This window comes from Pseudophryne corroboree, unplaced genomic scaffold, assembly GCF_028390025.1.
Source record: "Pseudophryne corroboree isolate aPseCor3 unplaced genomic scaffold, aPseCor3.hap2 scaffold_2307, whole genome shotgun sequence".
Classification (NCBI taxonomy): domain Eukaryota; kingdom Metazoa; phylum Chordata; class Amphibia; order Anura; family Myobatrachidae; genus Pseudophryne; species Pseudophryne corroboree.
In genome coordinates, this window is record NW_026968960.1 from 17,892 (window position 1) to 45,538 (window position 27,647).

Genomic DNA, 27,647 nt, shown 5'->3' on the forward strand with positions numbered 1-27,647 from the left:
GTGTTTAATGTGAACTAGGGGTCATCCAAGCACTGCAAAAGGCCGCCATGCCCTGCATGCCCCTTTTCTCTTTTCATATGCAGATGAGGGTTCCAGTCAACTTTGGCCCACTGCTTGGATAACATCACCGTATGCAAATCCGTCTGCTGCAGACCTTCCCCCAGGAATGCTTGTACTAGTTGTTGCATATGGTGCTTCAGTATTAGGCAGCCTTCCGCCCTCCCATGTTCATCTGAAAAGATGTGGTCTCCCTGCAGTTGTTGTCCCCAGACGAGAGTTCCCTTGTGCTTCCTCAGTTGAATCTCCTTAACTTGACGGGGGAGGTGCTGCCCGAGCAGCCCTCCCCAGCCCTATCCCAACTCATATTTATTTTGCATATGAGATCTCTTGATCATGAAGATTGTTCTCACAGGGTGAGGTTCATCCATTATATTTTAAAATAGGAAGGTACGAATTACATATTTGAATTGCATCTATGTGCTGGATTCAAATGTCCCCCCCCCCTTCCTTTCTCAATTGTGCCCGTCAGCAGCTATTCTAAGGTTGCTGCCAATGGGTGTGACACATTAATTTCTTCTGTGGGGTACACTGGACTCCACAAGGATTCACATTGGGGTGTAGAGTAGGATCTTGATCTGAGGCACCAACCGGCTCAAAGCTTTTGACTGTTCCCAAGAAGCTCAGTGCATTCTCCTCTATAACCCCGCTTCCATGAACAGGGAGCTCAGTTTGTAGTTGGTGCCTTCAGTAGCAGGCCAATTAACAGGGGCCTGCCTCAGGCAGCCTATTCTTAGCTATTAATTTTGACAAGAAAAGAAGAACTTGTTTTATGAGAATCTACAAGGGCTGCAGCAGGCTAGGTCTAATAGACATCTTTACTGCAGCTTCATCACTCCCAGCGGCGCTGTATACTCCCGTGCCCTGGTTGCTGGGTCACTGCAGCGGAGGCTCCGGTTTCATCCTAAGGTCAGTCACACACACACCACCCTTCCGGATCACGAGGCCGCTGCTGAAGGGGAGCGAGGCCGTAGGGGGTGGGCCGTGTGCGCACTGCGGTGGACACTGATTACTGGGCAGCCGCTCCACTAGCCACCAGGTACAGTTAAGGAGCACAGGTCTGGGGGGTTTTCTCCTATATTAACCCAATTTTGTACTGCCCGCAGCGCACTGTGATAGGTAATAGGGCCTGATTCAGGTTGGATTGCAATCACAATAAGCGATCCAACTGCAAAAATTGCTAAGAGCATACGCATGTGCCTGCATTTTCTGCGGCACCCCGCAGAGAATGTGATCGCCTCTGCCTGTCAATCGGGGCGGGGAAGGGGGGGAGAGGTGGGTCAGCAACACTCCATTTCCAAGTCAGGGATGGAGCGGTGCGGGGGCAAGGCTTCAAAATGGGGTCTGCAACGGAGGAGACACAGGGGGCGTGGTCACAGCGACTGTATGACATCACATTCAGCCGCTGTGATCACAAAAATGGTGGCGGCTTCCTGCGCGCACATACAGTCTGCACCAGCAGGAGCCTACACCATTTTTTATGATCACGCTGAACTGCAGTGCGACTGCAATTACAGCATGGTCAAGAAGGGAGGCGTCATGCTGGGTGGCCATGCCCTGTCACTTTGCAGGAGCCAGCACCGCTCACACACTAGTCCCCGGGTGCAGCCCCCAACCCCCGGGACACCCGGAGCAACAAAATGTAGATTCAGGCCACCAGGCCACGCCCCTACCTATGAAACCATGCCTCCTTTTTACCATTGCACTGCTTATCTGCGCGCACTGCATTACAATCTCCCTCGCCACCTCTCTGGGTGTCACCAGTGATAGTGACACCTCTGCCATGCTTGTAGCAGCTGGTCCTAAGATCTACGCCTCAAACCCTGAGTGTTTGCCCTTGTGACTTGTTGATCATCATAGCGAAGCAGATGCTTACAGAAAACTGCAGGGGCTTAGATTGAAAATAAAAAAATTGATAGGGTATAAGGTAGAGAGGAGCGGGTTCGGTTCTCCGAGAACCGAATTCCCCACGAACTCCACGTGGTTTACACTGGTCCGAGGCAGGCTCGGTTGTTCCCGCCTGACTCGGAAAACCTGAACAAGGGAAAATGTCATCATCCCGCTGTCGGATTCTCGCGAGATTCGGATTCCATATAAAGAGCTGCGCGTTGCTGCCATTTTTACTCGTGCATTGAAGAGAGAGCGGAGAGGACGTGGCTATGTTCTCTCAGTGGAAATCTCAATATCAGTGCTCAGTATCAGTGGTTACTTATTGCTGCTCAGTAATACTAGTAGTGTGTCTCTCCTGCTCAGTGTCAGTTCTCAGTAGTATCCTCATCAGTGCTCAGTATCACTGTTCATTGTCTTGTGCTGCATTGTGTTGCTCAGCATACTACAGTACATTACTAATAGTCCAGTGCTGCATCTTGCTGCTCAGTGTCAGTTCTAGTATCCTCATCAGTGCTCACTATCACTGCTCATTGCATTGTGGTGTTCTGTATACTACAATAACATAGTAATATAGTAACATAGTTTTTGAGGTTGAATAGAGGCAAATTGCCCATCGTGTTCAACCTGTTTTAAGTTGTGATGATTCTACATACTTGCTGAATAATGTTTTATGACTAGTTAGCTACTATAACTCATGTTACCCCCGGATTAACCATGTTGATATTTTAAGTATTATAACCTTGGATAGCTTTTTCATTCAGAAATGTATCCATTCCTTTTTTAAATCCAATTACAGAGTCCGCCATTACCACCTTCCCTGGCAGGGAATTCCACATCCTGATTGCCCTAACAGTGAAGAACCCTTTCCTCCATTGCGTTCTGAACTTTCCTCCAGTCGCAGCGAGTGACCACGTGTTCTTTTAATAAATAATTCCTCTGATAACTCTTTGTTATGTATCTTTACATATTTGAAGATATTAATAATATCTCCTCTTAGGCACCTCTTTTCTAGTGTATAAATATTCAGCCTAGTAAGTCTTTCCTTATAGTCCAGTACTTTTAGGCCTTTAATCAATTTAGTCTTCAGGATCTCTGACACTTCCATGAGCAGCAGAGTAGTGCAATGGAAGCATGCTGGGCCCATAACCCAGAGGTCGATTGATCGAAACTATCCTCTGCTATGTGCATTTTTTTTTTATAATTAAAGTAATCAAAAACTGGGATTGATATTTTGGCACTTTTATTTTTACTTAAAGTACAATAACTTTTATCATTTTAATTTGTTTTAATAGTATATTGACAGCATTGTTTTCTTTAAAAAATTCTCTTAATTTTCTTTACCCTATTACTGAAATGGTAATTGACAAAAACAAACTACATTGTCACCAGAAGAGCAATGCAAAATGTACAAGTGATATATGAAAATCATCTTCCATCTTGAATTTCAATGATGCATTGGGACAACAATTTGTGAGAAACATCTTCACCCATAAAGAAAGATTTTCTTAATTCCTTACCTGTGTGCTGATTAGATATCACCTTGTTTTCACATTAAACAGACTTCCCCATGAGGAAGCAGCAAGGATGCAGTGACGTTTCCTGGTGTCAACCTGTATTATTTCAGTAGACATTGAAATGAGGATGCATCTTTGATGCCTTTCCAATGAAGCAAGTTTAATTCAGTAATAGGTGAAAAACCATTCCTACAAAGGTGTTAATCAGAGACTTGGCTTTGTGGACACTTTTCAGAGAGCAAATTTGTTAGCATAAACATAAAATCAGAAAATGAAGAGCTGTTTAATCACTCAATTGGACTTTTCTGCCAGCATAATTTTTTTTCTCTGCAACTCACTGCTAAATTGTGCTTCCTAGCTGTTTTTTTATAAAATCACTTAATCAAATCTAACTCTGATTACATCAGAGAAGGCCAGGTACCCTACACCATAAGGGAGGTTTCTGAAATTTTGACTTGTCTACTTAAAGATCACCAAAATCTGATTACAAGGTCAATTACATCCCTGGGTGGGATTGAACCACCAACCTTTTGGTTAATAGCCAAACATGCTAACCGATTGCGCCACAGAGACACCTTGCGAAAGTCAATACTGACAAAGGCTAATAAGCATTCATCTAGAACGTTTCCTAGAAAAACTTTAAAAAGTCAATAATCTGGAGAATTTTTGTAAGAAACACATTGGTACTTTCCCATGATGAGTGAGTGCTTCAGGATTTCTTGCACTTACATGGGCTATTAACCAAAAGGTTGGTGGTTCAATCCCACCCAGGGATGTAATTGACCTTGTCATCAGATTTTGGTGATCTTTAAGTAGACAAGTCAAAATTTCAAACCCCCTCTTATGGTGTAGGGTACCTGGCCTTCTCTGACGTAATCAGAGTTAGATTTAATTAAGTGATTTTATAAAAAACAGCTAGGAAGCACAATTTAGCAGTGGGTTGCAGAGAAAAAAATAACATTTTAAACCTACCGGTAATTTTTTTTTCTCGTAGTCCGTAGAGGATGATGGGGACTCCGTAAGGACCATGGGGGATAGACGGGCTCCGCAGCAGACATGGGCACTTTAAGAAAGACTTTAGATCTGGGTGTGCACTGGCTCCTCCCTCTATGCCCCTCCTCCATACCTCAGTTAGAGAAACTGTGCCCAGAGGAGACGGACAGTACGAGGAAAGGATTTTTGTTAATCCAAGGTCAAGATTCATACCAGCCACACCAATCACACCGTATAACTTGTGATATACTACCCAGTTAACAGTATGAAAACAACATAGCATCAGTCCAAGACCGATGTAAACTAACATATAACCCTTATGTAAGCAATAACTATATACAAGTCTTGCAGAAGTAGACCGCACTTGGGACGGGCACCCAGCATCCTCTACGGACTACGAGAAAAAGATTTACCGGTAGGTTTAAAATCTTATTTTCTCTTACGTCCTAGAGGATGCTGGGGACTCCGAAAGGACCATGGGGATTATACCAAAGCTCCCAAACGGGCAGGAGAGTGCGGATGACTTTGCAGCACCGATTGAGCAAACAGGAGGTCCTCCTCAGCCAGGGTATCAAACTTATAGAACTTTGCAAAGGTGTTTGAACCAACTTTGACCCACTGCTTGGATGACATCACCATATGCAAATCCATCTGCGGCAGGCCTTCCCCCAGGAATGCTTGCACTAGTTGTTGCATTTGGTTTGTTGTTTGGGGGTGCTTCAGTATTAGGCAGCCTTCTGCCCTCCCATGTTCATCTGAAAATATGTGTTCTCCCTGCAGTTGTTGTCCCCAGATGAGAGTTCCCTTGTGCTGCCTCAGTTGAATCTCCTTTACTTGACAGAGATGTGCCTGAGCAGCGGCCCTCCCCAGCCCTATCCCAAATCATACTTATTTTGCATAGGAGATACCATGGTCATGAAGATTGTTCTCCCAGGGTTAGGTTAATTCATTGCATTCTGGGTATGCTGACCCCTGTGATTTCCCCAAATGTGGGAAACTCAACTGCATTATTTGTGGTAGTGGGGGACTGTGTTTGTGCTTTCCTCTGGTCAGCTCTGGTAAAAGTCAGATTTCTTTGTCTCAGATCTTCCTCTAGCCTTGTTCTTCTTTCGAGAGTTCCCTTGTGCTGCCTCAGTTGGATCTCCTTCACTTGACAGGGGGGTGCCCGAGCAGCGACCCTCCCCAGCTCTAGCCCAACTCCTACTTACCTGCCAGGTGAGATACTATGATCATGAAGATGCTTCTCCCAGGGCAAGGCTCACCCATTGCACTCTGGGTGTGCTGCCCCTGCGATTTCCCCAAATGTGGGAAACTTGACTGCATAATTTGTGTTTCCCCTGGTCGGCTCTCATATAATTCAGATCTCTTTGTCTCAGGTCTCTCTCCAGCCTAGTTTGCTGTCTGTTTCCACTTCTTTTTTCTTGAGCCCCTCCCTTCTATACCCTTGTGCACTATCCTGACTTCTCCCGTCTGCTTACTTTGTGCCTTCCAACGCACAATACAAACTACAGGTAGTGCTGCAGGGCCCACACCCTTTTACTTGCTTTACAGAGCAGCTCTGGAGCTGTTACAGTGCCCAGCTGCTGCAAGAAATCAGCTTGAATGCTTCAGGGGCTGGGGCATAGCCAACATGAGCCCCACACCGAAGGAGGGTGGAGGTGTTTAATGCGAACTAGGGGTCATCCAAGCGCCGCAAAAGGCCGCCATGCCCTGCACACCCCTTTATTCTTTTCATATGCAGACGAGGGTTGAAGCCAACTTTGACCCACTGCTTGGATGACATCACCATATTCAAATCCATCTGCTGCAGGCCTTCCCCCAGGAATGCTTGCACTAGTTGTTGCATTTGGTTTGTTGTTTGGGGGTGCTTCAGTATTAGGCAGCCTTCTGCCCTCCCATGTTCATCTGAAAATATGTGTTCTCCCTGCAGTTGTTGTCCCCAGATGAGAGTTCCCTTGTGCTGCCTCAGTTGAATCTCCTTTACTTGACAGAGATGTGCCTGAGCAGCGGCCCTCCCCAGCCCTATCCCAAATCATACTTATTTTGCATAGGAGATACCATGGTCATGAAGATTGTTCTCCCAGGGTTAGGTTCATTCATTGCATTCTGGGTATGCTGACCCCTGTGATTTCCCCAAATGTGGGAAACTCAACTGCATTATTTGTGGTAGTGGGGGACTGTGTTTGTGCTTTCCTCTGGTCAGCTCTGGTAAAAGTCAGATTTCTTTGTCTCAGATCTTCCTCTAGCCTTGTTCTTCTTTCGAGAGTTCCCTTGTGCTGCCTCAGTTGGATCTCCTTCACTTGACAGGGGGGTGCCCGAGCAGCGACCCTCCCCAGCTCTAGCCCAACTCCTACTTACCTGCCAGGTGAGATACTATGATCATGAAGATGCTTCTCCCAGGGCAAGGCTCACCCATTGCACTCTGGGTGTGCTGCCCCTGCGATTTCCCCAAATGTGGGAAACTTGACTGCATAATTTGTGTTTCCCCTGGTCGGCTCTCATATAATTCAGATCTCTTTGTCTCAGGTCTCTCTCCAGCCTAGTTTGCTGTCTGTTTCCACTTCTTTTTTCTTGAGCCCCTCCCTTCTATACCCTTGTGCACTATCCTGACTTCTCCCGTCTGCTTACTTTGTGCCTTCCAACGCACAATGCAAACTACAGGTAGTGCTGCAGGGCCCACACCCTTTTACTTGCTTTACAGAGCAGCTCTGGAGCTGTTACAGTGCCCAGCTGCTGCAAGAAATCAGCTTGAATGCTTCAGGGGCTGGGGCATAGCCAACATGAGCCCCACACCGAAGGAGGGTGGAGGTGTTTAATGCGAACTAGGGGTCATCCAAGCGCCGCAAAAGGCCGCCATGCCCTGCACGCCCCTTTTTTCTTTTCATATGCAGACGAGGGTTGAAGCCAACTTTGACCCACTGCTTGGATGACATCACCATATGCAAATCCATCTGCTGCAGGCCTTCCCCCAGGAATGCTTGCACTAGTTGTTGCATTTGGTTCGTTGTTTGGGGGTGCTTCAGTTTTAGGCAGCCTTCTGCCCTCCCATGTTCATCTGAAAATATGTGTTCTCCCTGCAGTTGTTGTCCCCAGATGAGAGTTCCCTTGTGCTGCCTCAGTTGAATCTCCTTTACTTGACAGAGATGTGCCTGAGCAGTGGCCCTCCCCAGCCCTATCCCAAATCATACTTATTTTGCATAGGAGATACCTTGGTCATGAAGATTGTTCTCCCAGGGTGAGGTTCATTCATTGCATTCTGGGTATGCTGACCCCTGTGATTTCCCCAAATGTGGGAAACTCGACTGCATTATTTGTGGTAGTGGGGGACTGTGTTTGTGCTTTCCTCTGGTCAGCTCTGGTAAAAGTCAGATTTCTTTGTCTTAGATCTTCCTCTAGCCTTGTTCTTCTTTCGAGAGTTCCCTTGTGCTGCCTCAGTTGGATCTCCTTCACTTGACAGGGGGTGCCCAAGCAGCAATCCTCCACAGCTCTAGCCCAACTCCTACTTACCTGCCAGGTGAGATACTATGATCTTCACTGTTAGGGCAATCAGGATGTGGAATTCCCTGCCAGGGAAGGTGGTAATGGCGGACTCTGTAATTGGATTTAAAAAAGGAATGGATACATTTCTGAATGAAAAAGCTATCCAAGGTTATAATACTTAAAATATCAACATGGTTAATCCGGGGGTAACATGAGTTGTAGTAGTTAACTAGTCATAAAACATTATTCAGCAAGTATGTAGAATCATCACAACTTAAAACAGGTTGAACACGATGGGCAATTTGCCTCTTTTCAACCTCAAAAACTATATTACTATATGTTACTATATTACTATGTTACTGTAGTATACAGAACACCACAATGTAATGAGCAGTGATAGTGAGCACTGATGAGGATACTAGAACTGACACTGAGCAGCAAGATGCAGCACTGGACTATTAGTAATGTACTGTAGTATGCTGAGCACCACAATGCAGCACAAGACAATGAGCAGTGATACTGAGCACTGATGAGGATACTACTGAGAACTGACACTGAGCAGGAGAGACACACTACTAGTATTACTGAGCAGCAATAAGTAACCACTGATACTGAGCACTGATATTGAGATTTCCACTGAGAGAACATAGCCACGTCCTCTCCGCTCCCTCTTCAATGCACGAGTAAAAATGGCGGCAACGCGCAGCTCTTTATATGAAATCCGAATCTCGCGAGAATCCGACAGCGGGATGATGACATTTTCCCTTGTTCAGGTTTTCCGAGTCAGGCGGGAACAACCGAGCCTGCCTCGGACCAGTGTAAACCACGTGGAGTTCGTGGGGAATTCGGTTCTCGGAGAACCGAACCCGCTCCTCTCTACCTTATACCCATATATTTTTTTATTTTCAATCTAAGCCCCTGCAGTTTTCTGTAAGCATCTGCTTCGCTATGATGATCAACAAGTCACAAGGGCAAACACTCAGGGCTTGAGGCGTAGATCTTAGGACCAGCTGCTACAAGCATGGCAGAGGTGTCACTATCACTGGTGACACCCAGAGAGGTGGCGAAGGAGATTGTAATGCAGTGCGCGCAGATAAGCAGCGCAATGGTAAAAAGGAGGCATGGTTTCATAGGTAGGGGCGTGGCCTGGTGGCCTGAATCTACATTTTGTTGCTCCGGGTGTCCCGGGGGTTGGGGGCTTCACCCGGGGACTAGTGTGTGAGCGGTGCTGGCTCCTGCACAGTGACAGGACATGGCCACCCAGCATGACGCCTCCCTTCTTGACCAATCTGTAATTGCAGTCGCACTGCAGTTCAGCGTGATCATAAAAAATGGTGTAGCCTCCTGCTGGTGCAGACTGTATGTGCGCGCAGGAAGCCGCCACCATTTTTGTGATCACAGCGGCTGAATGTGATGTCATACAGCCGCTGTGACCACGCCCCCTGTGTCTCCTCCGTTGCAGACCCCATTTTGAAGCCTTGCCCCCGCACCGCTCCATCCCTGACTTGGAAATGGAGTGTTGCTGACCCCCCTCTCCCCCCCTGCCCCGATTGACAGGCAGAGGCGATCGCATTCTCTGCGGGGTGCCGCAGAAAATGCAGGCACATGCGTATGCTCTTAGCAATTTTTGCAGTTGGATCGCTTACTGTGATTGCAATCCAACCTGAATCAGGCCCTATTACCTATCACAATGCGCTGCGGGCAGTACAAAATTGGTTTAATATGGGAGAAAAAACCCCAGACCTGTGCTCCTTAACTGTACCTGGTGGCTCGTGGAGCGGCTGCCCAGTAATCAGTGTCCACGCCAGTGCACACACGGTCCACCCCCTACGGCCACGCTCCCCTTCATCAGCGGCCTCGTGATCCGGAAGGGCGGTGCGTGTGTGACTGACCTTAGGAAGAAACCGGAGCCTCCGCTGCAGTGACCCAGCAACCAGGGCACGGGAGTATACAGCGCCGCTGGGAGTGATGAAGCTGCAGTAAAGATGTCTATTAGACCTAGCCTGCTGCAGCCCTTGTAGATTCTCATAAAACAAGTTCTTCTTTTCTTGTCAAAATTAATAGCTAAGAATAGGCTGCCTGAGGCAGGCCCCTGTTAAGTGGCCTGCTACTGAAGGCACCAACTACAAACTGAGCTCCCTGTTCATGGAAGCGGGGTTATAGAGGAGGATGCGCTGAGCATCTTGGGAACAGTCAAAAGCTTTGAGCCGGTTGGTGCCTCAGATCAAGATCCTACTCTACACCCCAATGTGAATCCTTGTGGAGTCCTGTGTACCCCACAGAAGAAATTAATGTGTCACACCCATTGGCAGCAACCTTAGAATAGCTGCTGACGGGCACAATTGAGAAAGGAAGGGGGGGGGGGGACATTTGAATCCAGCACATAAATGCAATTCAAATATGTAATTTGTACCTTCCTATTTTAAAATATAATGGATGAACCTCACCCTGTGAGAACAATCTTCATGATCAAGAGATCTCATATGCAAAATAAGTATGAGTTGGGATAGGGCTGGGGAGGGTGGCTGCTCGGGCAGCCCCTCCCCCGTCAAGTTAAGGAGATTCAACTGAGGAAGCACAAGGGAACTCTCGTCTGGGGACAACAACTGCAGGGAGACCACATCTTTTCAGATGAACATGGGAGGGCGGAAGGCTGCCTAATACTGAAGCACCATCAAATATCAAACCATATGCAACAACTAGTACAAGCATTCCTGGGGGAAGGTCTGCAGAAGACGGATTTGCATACGGTGATGTCATCCAAGCAGTGGGCCAAAGTTGGCTGGAACCCTCATTTGCATATGAAAAGAGAAAAGGGGCATGCAGGGCATGGCGGCCTTTTGCAGTGCTTGGATGACCCCTAGTTCGCATTAAACACCCCCACCCTCCTTTGGTGTGGGGCTCATGTTGGCCATGCCCCATCCCCTGAAGCATTCAAGCTGATTTCTTGCAGCAGCTTGGCACTGTAACAGCTCCAGAGCTGCTCTGTAAGGCAAGTAAAAGGGTGTGTAGTTTGCATTGTGCATTGGAAGGCACAAAGTAAGCAGACAGGAGGAGAAGTCAGGATAGTGCACAAGGGTATAAAAGGGAGGGGCTGAAGAAAAAAGAAGTGGAAACAGACAGCAAACTAGGCTGGAGAGAGACCTGAGACAAAGAGATCTGAATTATACGAGAGCCGACCAGGGGAAACACAAATTATGCAGTCAAGTTTCCCACATTTGGGGAAATCGCAGGGGCAGCACACCCAGAGTGCAATGGGTGAGCCTTGCCCTGGGAGAAGCACCTTCATGATCATAGTATCTCACCTGGCAGGTAAGTAGGAGTTGGGCTTGAGCTGGGGAGGGTCGCTGCTCGGGCACCCCCCTGTCAAGTGAAGGAGATCCAACTGAGGCAGCACAAGGGAACTCTCGAAAGAAGAACAAGGCTAGAGGAAGATCTGAGACAAAGAAATCTGACTTTTACCAGAGCTGACCAGAGGAAAACACAAACACAGTCCCCCACTACCACAAATAATGCAGTCGAGTTACCCACATTTGGGGAAATCACAGGGGTCAGCATACCCAGAATGCAATGAATGAACCTCACCCTGGGAGAATAATCTTCATGACCATGGTATCTCCTATGCAAAATAAGTATGATTTGGAATAGGGCTGGGGAGGGCCGCTGCTCAGGCACATCTCTGTCAAGTAAAGGAGATTCAACTGAGGCAGCACAAGGGAACTCTCATCTGGGGACAACAACTGCAGGGAGAACACATATTTTCAGATGAACATGGGAGGGCAGAAGGCTGCCTAATACTGAAGCACCCCCAAACAACAAACCAAATGCAACAACTAGTGCAAGCATTCCTGGGGGAAGGCCTGCCGCAGATGGATTTGCATATGGTGATGTCATCCAAGCAGTGGGTCAAAGTTGGCTTCAACCCTCGTCTGCATATGAAAAGAGAAAAGGGGCGTGCAGGGCATGGCGGCCTTTTGCGGCGCTTGGATGACCCTTAGTTTGCATTAAACACCCCCACCCTCCTTCGGTGTGGGTCTCATGTTGGCCATGCCCCAGCCCCTGAAGCATTCAAGCTGATTTCTTGCGGCAGCTTGGCACTGTAACAGCTCCAGAGCTGCTCTGTAAGGCAAGTAAAAGGTTGTGGGCCCTGCAGCACTACCTGTAGTTTGCATTGTGCATTGGAAGGCACAAAGTAAGCAGACAGGAGGAGAAGTCAGGATAGTGCACAAGGGTATAAAAGGGAGGGGCTCAAGAAAAAAGAAGTGGAAACAGACAGCAAACTAGGCTGGAGAGAGACCTGAGACAAAGAGATCTGAATTACACGAGAGCCGACCAGGGGAAACACAAATTCTGCAGTCAAGTTTCCCACATTTGGGGAAATCGCAGGGGCAGCACACCCAGAGTGCAATGGGTGAGCCTTGCCCTGGGAGAAGCACCTTCATGATCATAGTATCTCACCTGGCAGGTAAGTAGGAGTTGGGCTAGAGCTTGGGAGGGTCGCTGCTCGGGCACCCCCCTGTCAAGTGAAGGAGATCCAACTGAGGCAGCACAAGGGAACTCTCTAAAGAAGAACAAGGCTAGAGGAAGATCTGAGACAAAAAAATGTGACTTTTACCAGAGCTGACCAGAGGAAAACACAAACACAGTCCCCCACTACAACAAATAATGCAGTCAAGTTTCCCACATTTGGGGAAATCACAGGGGTCAGCATACCCAGAATGCAATGAATGAACCTCAGCCTTGGAGAACAATCTTCATGACCATGGTATCGCCTATGCAAAATAAGTATGATTTGGGATAGGGCTGGGGAGGGCCGCTGCTCAGGCACATCTCTGTCAAGTAAAGGAGATTCAACTGAGGCAGCACAAGGGAACTCTCATCTGGGGACAACAACTGCAGGGAGAACACATATTTTCAGATGAACATGGGAGGGCAGAAGGCTGCCTAATACTGAAGCACCCCCAAACAACAAACCAAATGCAACAACTAGTGCAAGCATTCCTGGGGGAAGGCCTGCAGCAGATGGATTTGCATATGGTGATGTCATCCAAGCAGTGGGTCAAAGTTGGCTTCAACCCTCGTCTGCATATGAAAAGAGAAAAGGGGCGTGCAGGGCATGGCGGCCTTTTGCGGTGCTTGGATGACCCCTAGTTCGCATTAAACACCTCCACCCTCCTTCGGTGTGGGGCTCATGTTGGCTATGCCCCAGCCCCTGAAGCATACAAGCTGATTTCTTGCAGCAGCTGGGCACTGTAACAGCTCTAGAGCTGCTCTGTACGGCAAGTAAAAGGGTGTGGGCCCTGCAGCACTACCTGTAGTTTGCATTGTGCTTTGGAAGGCACAAAGTAAGCAGACGGGAGAAGTAAGGATAGTGCGCAAGGGCATAGAAGGGAGCGGCTCAAGAAAAGAGAAGTGGAAACAGACAGCAAACTAGGCTGGAGAGAGACCTGAGACAAAGAGATCTGAATTATACGAGAGCCGACCAGGGGAAACACAAATTATGCAGTCAAGTTTCCCACATTTGGGGAAATCGCAGGAGCAGCACACCCAGAGTGCAATGGGTGAGCCTTGCCCTGGGAGAAGCACCTTCATGATCATAGTATCTCACCTGGCAGGTAAGTAGGAGTTGGGCTAGAGCTGGGGAGGGTCGCTGCTCGGGTACCCCCCTGTCAAGTGAAGGAGATCCAACTGAGGCAGCACAAGGGAATTCTCGAAAGAAGAACAAGGCTAGAGGAAGATCTGAGACAAAGAAATCTGACTTTTACCAGAGCTGACCAGAGGAAAGCACAAACACAGTCCCCCACTACCACAAATAATGCAGTCGAGTTTCCCACATTTGGGGAAATCACAGGGGTCAGCATACCCAGAATGCAATGAATGAACCTCACCCTGGGAGAACAATCTTCATGACCATGGTATCTCCTATGCAAAATAAGTATGATTTGGGATAGGGCTGGGGAGGGCCGCTGCTCAGGCACATCTCTGTCAAGTAAAGGAGAGATGGTCTGCCAGATTACATAATGCATACCAGAGCCATAACTAGACTTTTTGGTGCCCTGTGACAGATAATTATATGCCCCCCCCCTCCCCATTTTTGCAATATGGACAAAAGGTGCATGCCTTCTGGAGAAGGGGCATAACAAGATTGGTCTCAGAGAAAGCACATGAGATATGAAGATATATCTAGTATACTTGGCACTCAATGGTTTGTGGTATTGCCGGGGTGCACTCCTTAAATGCATATACAGTCACACATGGCATGTTTGTGCAAATGGCATATCAGCAGTCAGCACTAACTGGTGACATGCCATTTGTACAAGTAAGCCATGTGTGACTAATATATAAACATGCTTTATTAAATAACACCTCAAACTATCATACCCAGGATTCAAACCTATAACCTGTTGAATTCTAATCAAACACCCTACCCATTGAGCTACTTGATCCTGCATCTATTCTAACCTCCAAAAACAGATTCAGTTGCATTTTCCAGCGTGTTTTGTTTGCGCCTTTGCAAATGTCTTACATCGACAAACTTATTTAGTACTATTTTGCAAATAGGGTTAGATTGTCGCAACATTGTGTTCCCTAATTGCTTGATTTTTTAAATGCAACAATTGATAAAGACACCTGATAATTGCTCTGTGGAGTCTTATTTTGTGTTTTGTGTTTAGTCTTTAGATCTGAATTTGAATGTACTTGTGAACTAACTTAATTTCCTACTTCTAAATTCATTCCTAAATTCACTACATACATGAATCCTGTAGTTGGGCATTTTGGGACTTCGATTGTGGGCATTGTTTTGTGTCCAGACCAGCAGCAGGTGGTGTGCATTTGCTGGAAAGGCATCGAAGACCTCCGATATGCTGCATCTCCTGATGTGTGTCTCCCTCAAGTGACAGTCAGCAAATGCCTGCTAGACATGCATCATAGAACAGGCATGCTAAAACATGGGTCTTCAACCTGCGACCCTCCAGCTGCTGTGGAACTACACATCCCAGCATGCCCTGCCTCAGTTTTAGCATACCTTAATAGCAAAACTGTGGCAGGGCATGCTGGGATGTGTAGTTTCACAGCAGCTGGAGGGCCACAGGATGAAGACCCATGTGCTAGAGCCAAGCCAGCTAGAGCTGGGTGGTTGGGTGGGTGGTGTGTCGGAGGTGGAGCACATGCAAATGATTGTGTATCATCCAGCTAGTGAGAGAGAAAACTCATGCAGGAGTGTGCCTGCTTGTCAGTGGGTTATGCACCTTGCCAGACGTTAAATCTACATAGAGCAGCTGGAGGGGACAAGAGCAGGTTTGCAAAATATAGATAGAAGAGCATATATGCTGGCGCATTCTCCATGATTGTGTCAGCTTATGTTTTGGTGCACTGCACTTTCCTCCACTAAGTTTTAGCCATTTTTGTTAAGCTCAAGTGTAGTTGCTTCTCGGCCTTTTGGCTGTGATCTTGTATCGTGGTTGAAGGGTCTGCTGGAGGGAGGGATTGTTTTCTTCATTGGCGAAAGACCAAAGATATTCCAGGATGGAAGGCTTGGGAACACTATCTGTTTTTCAGTTGTGGAAGAGCACAGAGGTCGGATTGGACTACATTCTATAGTAAAGGATATCTTTCTATTTATTGACCCTCCCCTTATATGTGTCTGTGTTACAATAAAGCTTCGGTTTTGTGAATCCCTCACCCTCTTACACTCCACACCCATAGCCTTATTAACTGTTGTATTATTGTATAGTTTAAATGTATAGTGCAGTTCATGATTTATAGTGTAGGCTGGCCTGTGCTGTAGTTCTTGAACTGTACTATACCGTCAGCATTTGTATTGTGTTTTGGCTGTGCTGCAACACTGTATTTATGTGTGTAATGTTTATGTATGTTTTTTTTTATGTCAATAAAGACTGCTTTTTCAAGCCAATATCTGAAAACAATCAATGTTTATCTTTGATGGCAATAAAAGTGGTATGATATTTGATGCTTTTGAAATCCAATATCTGATATGTCCCCTATCTGGGAACCAGGGCCCTCATTCCGAGTTGTTCGCTCGGAGATTTTCATCGCATCGCAGTGAGAATTCTCTTAGTGCGCATGCGCAATGTTCGCACTGCGACTGCGCCAAGTAACTTTACTATGAAGAAAGTAAGTTTACTCACGGCATTTTCATCGCTCCGACGTTCGCATTGTGATTGACAGGAAATGGGTGTTACTGGGCGGATGCACGGCGTTTTAGGGGCGTGTGGCTGGAAACGCTACAGTTTCCGGAAAAAACGCAGGAGTGGCCGGAGAAACGGTGGGAGTGCCTGGGCGAACGCTGGGTGTGTTTATGACGTCAGCCAGGAACGAAAAGCACTGAACTGATCGCACAGGCAGAGTAAGTCTGAAGCTACTCAGAAACTGCTAACTCGTTTGTAATCGCAATATTGCGCGTACGTCGGTCGCAATTTTAAGAAGCTAAGATTCACTCCCAGTAGGCGGCGGCTTAGCGTGTGTAACTCTGCTACATTCGCCTTGCGAGCGAACAACTCGGAATGAGGGCCCATATATTAAATGGCTTTTCAGAAAAGGGAGATGGGAGAAGAGCTTTCAGTACTTGTAGGACCGATGCACATAAAGAAGCAAAAAAACATACATAAACATTACACACATAAGTACCGCGTTGCGGCACAGCCAAAACACAATACAAATGCTGACGGTATAGTACAGTTCGAGAACTACAGCACAGGCCAGCCTACACTATAAATCATGAACTGCACTATACATTTAAACTGTACAATAATACAACAGTTAATAAGGCTATGGGTGTGGAGTGTAAGAGGGTGAGGGAATCACAAGCCCGAAGCTTTATTGAAAGACTGACACATATAAGGGGAGGATTAATAAATAGAAAGACATCCTTTACTATAGAATGTAGTCCAATCCGGTCTTTCAACTCTTCCACAATTGAAAAACGGATAGTGTTCCCAAGCCTTCCATCCTGGAATATCTTTGGTCTTTCGCCAATGAAGAAAGCAATCCCTCCCTCCAGCAGACCCTTCAACCACAATACAAGATCACAGCCAAAAGGCCGAGAAGCAACTACACTTGAGCTTAACAAAAATGGCTAAAACTTAGTGGAGGAAAGTGCAGTGCACCAAAACATAAGCTGACACAATCATGGAGAATGCGCCAGCATATATGCTCTTCTATCTATATTTTGCAAACCTGCTCTTGTCCCCTCCAGCTGCTCTATGTAGATTTAACGTCTGGCAAGGTGCATAACCCACTGACAAGCAGGCACACTCCTGCATGAGTTTTCTCTCTCACTAGCTGGATGATACACAATCATTTGCATGTGCTCCACCTCCGACACACCACCCACCCAACCACCCAGTCACCAGAGCCACCCACAAACCAACTGGCTCCGTGATTTAATTTGCACAGTGTAGTCATCCAGGCAGCATGTCCTTCTCAATGGAAGGATCTCTGGTTCCATGGAATCTTCCGCATTGGAATGCTGCGGAACAAAAAGGATTTAAATATTCAGCTTGCTAGCATTCAATGTACCTGTGGCTTGGCTCTAGCACATGGGTCTTCATCCTGTGGCCCTCCAGCTGCTGTGAAACTACACATCCCAGCATGCCCAGCCACAGTTTTGCTATTAAGGTATGCTAAAACTGAGGCAGGGCATGCTGGGATGTGTAGTTCCACAGCAGCTGGAGGGTCGCAGGTTGAAGACCCATGTTTTAGCATGCCTGTTCTATGATGCATGTTCCGTGATGTCACAATCAGCTTGGAATGGGGTGTCTAGCAGGCATTTGCTGACAGCCACTTGAGGGAGACACACATCAGGAGATGCAGCATATCGGAGGTCTTCGATGCCTTTCCAGCAAATGCACACCACCTGCTGCTGGTCTGGACACAAAACAATGCCCACAATCGAAGTCCCAAAATGCCCAACTACAGGATTCATGTAAGTAGTGAATTTAGGAATGAATTTAGAAGTAGGAAATTAAGTTAGTTCACAAGTACATTCAAATTCAGATCTAAAGTCTAGGTAGGCCTCACGTCCTGGCAGCCGCCAGCATTTAAAAATGCCTTGATTAGAGGTACGGAATTAAATGTAGATAAGAAGTAGACACAAAATAAGACTCCGCAGAGCAGTTATCAGGTGTTTTTATCAATTGTTGCATTTAAAAAATCAAGCAATTAGGGAACACAATGTTGCAACAATGTAACCCTATTTGCAAAATAGTACTAAATAAGTTTGTCGATGTAAGACATTTGCAAAGGCGCATCCAAAACACGCTGGAAAATGCAACTGAATCTGTTTTTGGAGGCTAGAATAGGAAATGTGCATCGGTCCTACAAGTACTGAAAGCTCTTCTCCCATCTCCCTTTTCTGAAAAGCCATTTAATATATGGTTCCCAGATAGGGGACATATCAGATATTGCCTTTCAAAAGCAGCAAATATCATACCACTTCTATTGCCATCAAAGATAAACATTGATTGTTTTCAGATATTGGATTGAAAAAGCAGTCTTTATTGACATAAAGAAGCAAAAAAAACATACATAAACATTACACACATAAGTACTGTGTTGCAGCACAGCCAAAACACAATACAAATGCTGTCGGTATAGTACAGTTCAAGAACTACAGCACAGGCCAGCCTACACTATAAATCATGAACTGCACTATACATTTAAACAATACAATAGTTAATAAGGCTATGGGTGTGGAGTGTAAGAGGGTGACGGAATCACAAGCCCAAAGCTTTATTGAAAGACAGACACATATAAAGGGAGGATTAATAAATACAAAAATACCCTTTACTATAGAATGTAGTCCAATCCGGTCTTTCAACTCTTCCACAACTGAAAAACAGATAGTGTTCCCAAGCCTTCCATCCTGGAATATCTTCAATCTCTCGCCAATGAAGAAAACAATCCCTCCAGCAGACTCTTCAACCACGATACAATATCACAGCCAAAAGAGCGAGAAGCAACTACACTTGCGTTTAAACAAAATGGCTAAAACTTAGTGGAGGAAAGTGCAGTGCACCAAAACATAAGCTGACACAATCATGGAGAATGCGCCAGCATATATGCTCTTCTGTCTATATTTTCCAAACCTGCTCTTGTCCCCTCCAGTTGCTCCATGTAGATTTGACGTCTGGCAAGGTGCATAACTCACTGACAAGCAGGCACACTCCTGCATTAGTTTTCTCTCTCACTAGCTGGATGATACACATTCATTTGCATGTGCTCCACCTCCGACATACCGCCCACCCAACCACCCAGTCACCAGAGCCACCCACAAGCCAACTAGCTCCGTGATTTAATTTGCACAGTGCAGTCATCCAGGCAGCATGTCCTTCTCAATGGAATAATCTCTGGTTCCATGGAATCTTCCGCATTGGAATGCTGCGGAACAAAAAGGATTTAAACATTCAGCTTGCTAGCATTCAATGTACCTGCGGTTTGGTTCTAGCACATGGGTCTTCATCCTGTGGCCCTCCAGCTGCTGTGAAACTACACATCCCAGCATGCCCTGCCACAGTTTTGCTATTAAGGTATGCTAAAACTGAGGCAGGGCATGCTGGGATATGTAGTTCCACAGCAGCTGGAGGGTCGCAGGTTGAAGACCCATGTTCTAGCATGCCTGTTCTATGATGCATGTTCCGTGATGTCACAATCAGCTTGGAATGGGGTGTCTAGCATGCATTTGCTGACAGCCACTTGAGGCAGACACACATCAGGAGATGCAGCATATCGGAAGTCTTCGATGCCTTTCCAGCAAATGCACACCACCAGCTGCTGGTCTGGACACAAAACAATGCCCACAATTGAAGGCTCAAAATGCCCAACTACAGGATTAATGTAAGTAGTGAATTTAGGAATGAATTTAGAAGTAGGAAATTAAGTTAGTTCACAAGTACATTCAAATTCAGATCTAAAGACTAGGTAGGCCTCACGTCCTGGCAGCGCCCAGCATTTAAAAATGCCTTGATTAGAGGTAGGGAATTAAATGTAGATAAGAAGTAGACACAAAATAAGACTCCACAGAGCAATTATCAGGTGTCTTTATCAATTTTTGCATTTAAAAATTCAAGCAATTAGGGAACACAATGTTGCGACAATGTAACCCTATTTGCAAAATAGTACTAAATAAGTTTGTCGATGTAAGACATTTGCAAAGGCGCAAACAATACACGCTGGAAAATGCAACTGAATCTGTTTTTGGAGGTTAGAATAAATGCAGGATCAAGTAGCTCAATGGGCAGGGTGTTTGATTAGAATTCAACAGGTTATAGGTTTGAATCCTGGGTATGATAGTTTGAGGTGTATGTTTGTATATATTAGTCACACATGGCTTACTTGTACAAATGGCATGTCACCAGTTAGTGCTGACTGCTGATATGCCATTTACACAAACATGCCATGTGTGACTGTATATGCATTTAAGGAGGGCACCCCGGCAATACCACAAACCATTGAGTGTCAAGTATACTAGATATATCTTCATATCTCATGTGCTTTCTCTGAGACCAATCTTGTTATGCCCCTTCCCCACAAGGCATGCACCTTTTGTCCATATTGAAAAAATGGGGAGGGAGGGAGGGAGGGAGGGGGGGGGGGGGGCATATAATTCTCTGTCACAGGGAACCAAAAAGTCTAGTTATGGCTCTGGTATGCATTATGTAATCTGGCAGACCATCTCTCCAACACTGGCTGGTTGGAATAGAAATCCGGTTATCTATGTGAGCAAATGACCATCAACGATTTACTCTCAAACACTAAAAAATGGACAAAAATGGTCCCCTAAACAAATTGGTTAAATTTTGGGTTTAACCAATTTGTGTAATGACCATTTTTGACCACTTTTCTAGTGTTTGGGAGCAAATGCCTAATTGACATTTGCTCCAATACATTACCAGATTTTCATTCCATCCATCCAGACTGGATAGATAGCCTGACAGATAATTGTGTAGTGTACGCCCAGGATAACTGTCAGTCATGCTTTATTTTATGACGGCACATAAATGGGTGGGCAGATCCAGGGCAAGCACTGCCCACTCATGCATAGTTGTCAACTGATGTGAAGTTCCAGGGGGCAATCTCAGTTATAAAGAGAAGTATCTGGAAATTGTCCCTAGTTAAAAAAAAAAATTTGATCACCTCCATTTATTTAGTATGATATCCCAGGTGATAGGATGCCAGCAGTCAGAACAACATACTTTATTAAATAACACATCTCAAACTACCATACCCAGGATTCAAACCTATAACCTGTTGAATTCTAATCAAACACCCTACCTATTGAGCTATTTGATCCTGCATAAAAATTGTGAACATTATATGAAGCTATTGGTACTTTGCAAAAAAAAAAGAATCAGCATTACAACGCAGCAGATCCATGCAGTTTGCAGCCACACACTACATGTATCTGCTCAGCCACAATGCTGATTATTTCTTCACAAAGTGCAAGGTGAGCTCCAAACAGAATTCTCTAGCTTAGAATTATACCTTTCTTTGCCAAACCTAGAAGTCGGGCCCCCCACCCTGGGATCCCCCAGAGGGAGGCCTGCACCGTCATGCGGCAGGCTTGTCCGTTTTGGAAGCAGGCTGATGGGCAGCCCAGGATTGCTTCAGTCTGGGCTTGGCAGGTCTGGAAACATGAGCTTGCTTTGGGTATGCCTGACCTTGGGTACGCTTTACCTGGAAGATGAAAGGGCCAAGAAAAGTACTTTTAGCCTTCTGCGTGGTAGGAGTCATACTAGGTAGGCAAGCTGTTTTAGCAGTAGCCAGATCAGCTACAATCTTATTGAGGTCTTCTCCAAAAGGAGATTCAACTGAGGCAGCACAAGGGAACTCTCATCTGGGGACAACAACTGCAGGGAGAACACATATTTTCAGATGAACATGGTAGGGCAGAAGGCTGCCTAATACTGAAGCACCCCCAAACAACAAATCAAATGCAACTTACTTGACAGAGATGTGCCTGAGCAACGGCCCTCCCCAGCCCTATCCCAAATCATACTTATTTTGCATAGGAGATACCATGGTCATGAAGATTGTTCTCCCAGGGTTAGGTTCATTCATTGCATTCTGGGTATGCTGACCCCTGTAATTTCCCCAAATGTGGGAAACTCGACTGCATTATTTGTGGTAGTGGGGGACTGTGTTTGTGCTTTCCTCTGGTCAGCTCTGGTAAAAGTCATATTTCTTTGTCTCAGATCTTCCTCTAGCCTTGTTCTTCTTTCGAGAGTTCCCTTGTGCTGCCTCAGTTGGATCTCCTTCACTTGACAGGGGGGTGCCCGAGCAGCGACCCTCCCAAGCTCTAGCCCAACTCCTACTTACCAGCCAGGTGAGATACTATGATCATGAAGTTGCTTCTCCCAGGGCAAGGCTCACCCATTGCACTCTGGGTGTGCTGCCCCTGCGATTTCCCCAAATGTGGGAAACTTGACTGCATAATTTGAGTGTTCCCTGGTCGGCTCTCATTTAATTCAGATCTCTTTGTCTCAGGTCTCTCTCCAGCCTAGTTTGCTGTCTGTTTCCACTTCTCTTTTCTTGAGCCGCTCCCTTCTATGCCCTTGCGCACTATCCTTACTTCTCCCGTCTGCTTACTTTGTGCCTTCCAATGCACAATGCAAACTACAGGTAGTGCTGCAGGGCCCACACCCTTTTACTTGCCGTACAGAGCAGCTCTGGAGCTGTTACAGAGCCCAGCTACTGCAAGAAATCAGCTTGAATGCTTCAGGGGCTGAGGCATAGCCAACATGAGCCCCACACCGAAGGAGGGTGGAGGTGTTTAATGCGAACTAGGGGTCATCCAAGCGCCGCAAATGGCCGCCATGCCCTGCACGCCCCTTTTCTCTTTTCACATGCAGACGAGGGTTGAAGCCAACTTTGACCCACTGCTTGGATGACATCACCATATGCAAATCCATCTGCTGCAGGCCTTCCCCCAGGAATGCTTGCACTAGTTGTTGCATTTGGTTTGTTGTTTGGGGGTGCTTCAGTATTAGGCAGCCTTCTGCCCTCCCATGTTCATCTGAAAATATGTGTTCTCCCTGCAGTTGTTGTCCCCAGATGAGAGTTCCCTTGTGCTGCCTCAGTTGAATCTCCTTTACTTGACAGAGATGTGCCTGAGCAGCGGCCCTCCCCAGCCCTATCCCAAATCATACTTATTTTGCATAGGCGATACCATGGTCATGAAGATTGTTTTCCCAGGGTGAGGTTCATTCATTGCATTCTGGGTATGCTGACCCCTGTGATTTCCCCAAATGTGGGAAACTCGACTGCATTATTTGTGGTAGTGGGGGACTGTGTTTGTGCTTTCCTCTGGTCAGCTCTGGTAAAAGTCAGATTTCTTTGTCTCAGATCTTCCTCTAGCCTTGTTCTTCTTTCGAGAGTTCCCTTGTGCTGCCTCAGTTGGATCTCCTTCACTTGACAGGGGGGTACCCGAGCAGCGACCCTCCCCAGCTCTAGCCCAAATCCTACTTACCTGCCAGGTGAGATACTATGATCATGAAGGTGCTTCTCCCAGGGCAAAGCTCACCCATTGCACTCTGGGTGTGCTGCTCCTGCGATTTCCCCAAATGTGGGAAACTTGACTGCATAATTTGTGTTTCCCCTGGTCGGCTCTCGTATAATTCAGATCTCTTTGTCTCAGGTCTCTCTCCAGCCTAGTTTGCTGTCTGTTTCCACTTCTCTTTTCTTGAGCTGCTCCCTTCTATGCCCTTGCGCACTATCCTGACTTCTCCCGTTTGCTTACTTTGTGCCTTCCAAACTACAGGTAGTGCTGCAGGGCCCACACCCTTTTACTTGCCGTACAGAGCAGCTCTGGAGCTGTTACAGTGCCCAGCTGCTGTAAGAAATCAGCTTGTATGCTTCAGGGGCTGTGGCATAGCCAACATGAGCCCCACACCGAAGGAGGGTGGAGGTGTTTAATGCGAACTAGGGGTCATCCAAGCGCCGCAAAAGGCCGCCATGCCCTGCACGCCCCTTTTCTCTTTTCATATGCAGACGAGGGTTGAAGCCAACTTTGACCCACTGCTTGGATGACATCACCATATGCAAATCCATCTGCTGCAGGCCTTCCCCCAGGAATGCTTGCACTAGTTGTTGCATTTGGTTTGTTGTTTGGGGGTGCTTCAGTATTAGGCAGCCTTCTGCCCTCCCATGTTCATCTGAAAATATGTGTTCTCCCTGCAGTTGTTGTCCCCAGATGAGAGTTCCCTTGTGCTGCCTCAGTTGAATCTCCTTTACTTGACAGAGATGTGCCTGAGCAGCGGCCCTCCCCAGCCCTATCCCAAATCATACTTATTTTGCATAGGAGATACCATGGTCATGAAGATTGTTCTCCCAGGGTGAGGTTCATTCATTGCATTCTGGGTATGCTGACCCCTGTGATTTCCCCAAATGTGGGAAACTCGACTGCATTATTTGTTGTAGTGGGGGACTGTGTTTGTGTTTTCCTCTGGTCAGCTCTGGTAAAAGTCAGATTTCTTTGTCTCAGATCTTCCTCTAGCCTTGTTCTTCTTTCGAGAGTTCCCTTGTGCTGCCTCAGTTGGATCTCCTTCACTTGACAGGGGGGTGCCCGAGCAGCGACCCTCCCCAGCTCTAGCCCAACTCCTACTTACCTGCCAGGTGAGATACTATGATCATGAAGGTGCTTCTCCCAGGGCAAGGCTCACCCATTGCACTCTGGGTGTGCTGCCCCTGCGATTTCCCCAAATGTGGGAAACTTGACTGCATAATTTGAGTGTTCCCTGGTCGGCTCTCATGTAATTCAGATCTCTTTGTCTCAGGTCTCTCTCCAGCCTAGTTTGCTGTCTGTTTCCACTTCTCTTTTCTTGAGCCGCTCCCTTCTATGCCCTTGCGCACTATCCTTACTTCTCCCGTCTGCTTACTTTGTGCCTTCCAATGCACAATGCAAACTACAGGTAGTGCTGCAGGGCCCACACCCTTTTACTTGCCGTACAGAGCAGCTCTGGAGCTGTTACAGAGCCCAGCTACTGCAAGAAATCAGCTTGAATGCTTCAGGGGCTGAGGCATAGCCAACATGAGCCCCACACCGAAGGAGGGTGGAGGTGTTTAATGCGAACTAGGGGTCATCCAAGCGCCGCAAAAGGCCGCCATGCCCTGCACGCCCCTTTTCTCTTTTCATATGCAGACGAGGGTTGAAGCCAACTTTGACCCACTGCTTGGATGACATCACCATATGCAAATCCATCTGCTGCAGGCCTTCCCCCAGGAATGCTTGCACTAGTTGTTGCATTTGGTTTGTTGTTTGGGGGTGCTTCAGTATTAGGCAGCCTTCTGCCCTCCCATGTTCATCTGAAAATATGTGTTCTCCCTGCAGTTGTTGTCCCCAGATGAGAGTTCCCTTGTGCTGCCTCAGTTGAATCTCCTTTACTTGACAGAGATGTGCCTGAGCAGCGGCCCTCCCCAGCCCTATCCCAAATCATACTTATTTTGCATAGGCGATACCATGGTCATGAAGATTGTTTTCCCAGGGTGAGGTTCATTCATTGCATTCTGGGTATGCTGACCCCTGTGATTTCCCCAAATGTGGGAAACTCGACTGCATTATTTGTTGTAGTGGGGGACTGTGTTTGTGTTTTCCTCTGGTCAGCTCTGGTAAAAGTCAGATTTCTTTGTCTCAGATCTTCCTCTAGCCTTGTTCTTCTTTCGAGAGTTCCCTTGTGCTGCCTCAGTTGGATCTCCTTCACTTGACAGGGGGGTGCCCGAGCAGCGACCCTCCCCAGCTCTAGCCCAACTCCTACTTACCTGCCAGGTGAGATACTATGATCATGAAGGTGCTTCTCCCAGGGCAAGGCTCACCCATTGCACTCTGGGTGTGCTGCCCCTGCGATTTCCCCAAATGTGGGAAACTTGACTGCAGAATTTGTGTTTCCCCTGGTCGGCTCTCGTATAATTCAGATCTCTTTGTCTCAGGTCTCTCTACAGCCTAGTTTGCTGTCTGTTTCCACTTCTTTTTTCTTGAGCCCCTCCCTTTTATACCCTTGTGCACTATCCTGACTTCTCCTCCTGTCTGCTTACTTTGTGCCTTCCAATGCACAATGCAAACTACAGGTAGTGCTGCAGGGCCCACACCCTTTTACTTGCCTTACAGAGCAGCTCTGGAGCTGTTACAGTGCCAAGCTGCTGCAAGAAATCAGCTTGAATGCTTCAGGGGCTGGGGCATGGCCAACATGAGACCCACACCGAAGGAGGGTGGGGGTGTTTCATGCAAACTAAGGGTCATCCAAGCACCGCAAAAGGCCGCCATGCCCTGCACGCCCCTTTTCTCTTTTCATATGCAGACGAGGGTTGAAGCCAACTTTGACCCACTGCTTGGATGACATCACCATATGCAAATCCATCTGCGGCAGGCCTTCCCCCAGGAATGCTTGCACTAGTTGTTGCATTTGGTTTGTTGTTTGGGGGTGCTTCAGTATTAGGCAGCCTTCTGCCCTCCCATGTTCATCTGAAAATATGTGTTCTCCCTGCAGTTGTTGTCCCCAGATGAGAGTTCCCTTGTGCTGCCTCAGTTGAATCTCCTTTACTTGACAGAGATGTGCCTGAGCAGCGGCCCTCCCCAGCCCTATCCCAAATCATACTTATTTTGCATATGAGATACCATGGTCATGAAGATTATTCTCCCAGGGTGAGGTTCATTCATTGCATTCTGGGTATGCTGACCCCTGTGATTTCCCCAAATGTGGGTAACTCGACTGCATTATTTGTGGTAGTGGGGGACTGTGTTTGTGTTTTCCTCTGGTCAGCTCTGGTAAAAGTCAGATTTCTTTGTTTCAGATCTTCCTCTAGCCTTGTTCTTCTTTCGAGAGTTCCCTTGTGCTGCCTCAGTTGGATCTCCTTCACTTGACAGGGGGGTGCCCGAGCAGCGACCTTCCCCAGCTCAAGCCCAACTCCTACTTACCTGCCAGGTGAGATACTATGATCATGAAGGTGCATCTTCCAGGGCAAGGCTCACCCATTGCACTCTGGGTGTGCTGCCCCTGCGATTTCCCCAAATGTGGGAAACTTGACTGCATAATTTGTGTTTCCCCTGGTCGGCTCTCGTATAATTCAGATCTCTTTGTCTCAGGTCTCTCTCCAGCCTAGTTTGCTGTCTGTTTCCACTTCTTTTTTCTTGAGCCCCTCCCTTTTATACCCTTGTGCACTATCCTGATTTCTCCTCCTGTCTGCTTACTTTGTGCCTTCCAATGCACAATGCAAACTACACACCCTTTTACTTGCCTTACAGAGCAGCTCTGGAGCTGTTACAGTGCCAAGCTGCTGTAAGAAATCAGCTTGAATGCTTCAGGGGCTGGGGCATTGTCAACATGAGCCCCACACCGAAGGAGGGTGGGGGTTTTTAATGCGAACTAAGGGTCATCCAAGCGCCGCAAAAGGCCGCCATGCCCTGCATACCCCTTTTCTCTTTTCATATGCAGATGAGGGATCCAGCCAACTTTGGCCCACTGCTTGGATGACATCACCGTATGCAAATCCGTCTTCTGCAGAACTTCCCCCAGGAATGCTTGTACTAGTTGTTGCATTTGGTTTGTTGTTTGGGGGTGCTTCAGTATTAGGCAGCCTTCTGCCCTCCCATGTTCATCTGAAAATATGTGTTCTCCCTGCAGTTGTTGTCCCCAGATGAGAGTTCCCTTGTGCTGCCTCAGTTGAATCTCCTTTACTTGACAGAGATGTGCCTGAGCAGCG

At 47.0% G+C, this 27,647-nt stretch overlaps 19 non-coding genes and 3 pseudogenes across 19 annotated transcripts; 15 read left to right on the forward strand and 7 right to left on the reverse strand.

Annotated features, from left to right (window-relative positions):
* Positions 1 to 3,960: 3,960 nt before the first annotated feature.
* On the reverse strand, positions 3,961 to 4,034 carry TRNAN-AUU (transfer RNA asparagine (anticodon AUU)). The gene has a single exon. It is a non-coding gene; the product is annotated as a tRNA-Asn (tRNA).
* A 1,304-nt stretch (positions 4,035 to 5,338) lies between these two features.
* On the forward strand, positions 5,339 to 5,502 carry LOC135010225 (U1 spliceosomal RNA). The gene has a single exon (XR_010209651.1). It is a non-coding gene; the product is annotated as a U1 spliceosomal RNA (small nuclear RNA).
* Positions 5,503 to 5,654: 152 nt separating this feature from the next.
* Positions 5,655 to 5,796, forward strand: LOC135010202 (U1 spliceosomal RNA; annotated as a pseudogene).
* Positions 5,797 to 6,488: 692 nt separating this feature from the next.
* On the forward strand, positions 6,489 to 6,652 carry LOC135010214 (U1 spliceosomal RNA). Its single transcript, XR_010209641.1, has one exon. It is a non-coding gene; the product is annotated as a U1 spliceosomal RNA (small nuclear RNA).
* A 152-nt stretch (positions 6,653 to 6,804) lies between these two features.
* Positions 6,805 to 6,946, forward strand: LOC135010204 (U1 spliceosomal RNA; annotated as a pseudogene).
* Positions 6,947 to 7,638: 692 nt separating this feature from the next.
* On the forward strand, positions 7,639 to 7,802 carry LOC135010181 (U1 spliceosomal RNA). The gene has a single exon (XR_010209613.1). It is a non-coding gene; the product is annotated as a U1 spliceosomal RNA (small nuclear RNA).
* A 3,289-nt stretch (positions 7,803 to 11,091) lies between these two features.
* LOC135010197 (U1 spliceosomal RNA) lies at positions 11,092 to 11,254 on the reverse strand. The gene has a single exon (XR_010209628.1). It is a non-coding gene; the product is annotated as a U1 spliceosomal RNA (small nuclear RNA).
* Positions 11,255 to 11,406: 152 nt separating this feature from the next.
* LOC135010189 (U1 spliceosomal RNA) lies at positions 11,407 to 11,570 on the reverse strand. Its single transcript, XR_010209620.1, has one exon. It is a non-coding gene; the product is annotated as a U1 spliceosomal RNA (small nuclear RNA).
* Positions 11,571 to 12,244: 674 nt separating this feature from the next.
* On the reverse strand, positions 12,245 to 12,407 carry LOC135010196 (U1 spliceosomal RNA). The gene has a single exon (XR_010209627.1). It is a non-coding gene; the product is annotated as a U1 spliceosomal RNA (small nuclear RNA).
* A 152-nt stretch (positions 12,408 to 12,559) lies between these two features.
* Positions 12,560 to 12,723, reverse strand: LOC135010195 (U1 spliceosomal RNA). The gene has a single exon (XR_010209626.1). It is a non-coding gene; the product is annotated as a U1 spliceosomal RNA (small nuclear RNA).
* Positions 12,724 to 13,394: 671 nt separating this feature from the next.
* Positions 13,395 to 13,557, reverse strand: LOC135010198 (U1 spliceosomal RNA). Its single transcript, XR_010209629.1, has one exon. It is a non-coding gene; the product is annotated as a U1 spliceosomal RNA (small nuclear RNA).
* A 152-nt stretch (positions 13,558 to 13,709) lies between these two features.
* On the reverse strand, positions 13,710 to 13,873 carry LOC135010203 (U1 spliceosomal RNA). The gene has a single exon (XR_010209633.1). It is a non-coding gene; the product is annotated as a U1 spliceosomal RNA (small nuclear RNA).
* An 8,074-nt stretch (positions 13,874 to 21,947) lies between these two features.
* LOC135010188 (U1 spliceosomal RNA) lies at positions 21,948 to 22,111 on the forward strand. The gene has a single exon (XR_010209619.1). It is a non-coding gene; the product is annotated as a U1 spliceosomal RNA (small nuclear RNA).
* A 152-nt stretch (positions 22,112 to 22,263) lies between these two features.
* On the forward strand, positions 22,264 to 22,399 carry LOC135010212 (U1 spliceosomal RNA; annotated as a pseudogene).
* Positions 22,400 to 23,097: 698 nt separating this feature from the next.
* On the forward strand, positions 23,098 to 23,261 carry LOC135010185 (U1 spliceosomal RNA). Its single transcript, XR_010209616.1, has one exon. It is a non-coding gene; the product is annotated as a U1 spliceosomal RNA (small nuclear RNA).
* Positions 23,262 to 23,413: 152 nt separating this feature from the next.
* LOC135010200 (U1 spliceosomal RNA) lies at positions 23,414 to 23,576 on the forward strand. The gene has a single exon (XR_010209631.1). It is a non-coding gene; the product is annotated as a U1 spliceosomal RNA (small nuclear RNA).
* A 659-nt stretch (positions 23,577 to 24,235) lies between these two features.
* Positions 24,236 to 24,399, forward strand: LOC135010186 (U1 spliceosomal RNA). Its single transcript, XR_010209617.1, has one exon. It is a non-coding gene; the product is annotated as a U1 spliceosomal RNA (small nuclear RNA).
* Positions 24,400 to 24,551: 152 nt separating this feature from the next.
* Positions 24,552 to 24,714, forward strand: LOC135010205 (U1 spliceosomal RNA). Its single transcript, XR_010209634.1, has one exon. It is a non-coding gene; the product is annotated as a U1 spliceosomal RNA (small nuclear RNA).
* A 671-nt stretch (positions 24,715 to 25,385) lies between these two features.
* On the forward strand, positions 25,386 to 25,549 carry LOC135010190 (U1 spliceosomal RNA). The gene has a single exon (XR_010209621.1). It is a non-coding gene; the product is annotated as a U1 spliceosomal RNA (small nuclear RNA).
* A 152-nt stretch (positions 25,550 to 25,701) lies between these two features.
* LOC135010206 (U1 spliceosomal RNA) lies at positions 25,702 to 25,864 on the forward strand. Its single transcript, XR_010209635.1, has one exon. It is a non-coding gene; the product is annotated as a U1 spliceosomal RNA (small nuclear RNA).
* A 674-nt stretch (positions 25,865 to 26,538) lies between these two features.
* Positions 26,539 to 26,702, forward strand: LOC135010193 (U1 spliceosomal RNA). The gene has a single exon (XR_010209624.1). It is a non-coding gene; the product is annotated as a U1 spliceosomal RNA (small nuclear RNA).
* A 152-nt stretch (positions 26,703 to 26,854) lies between these two features.
* LOC135010209 (U1 spliceosomal RNA) lies at positions 26,855 to 27,017 on the forward strand. Its single transcript, XR_010209638.1, has one exon. It is a non-coding gene; the product is annotated as a U1 spliceosomal RNA (small nuclear RNA).
* Positions 27,018 to 27,647: the final 630 nt, after the last annotated feature.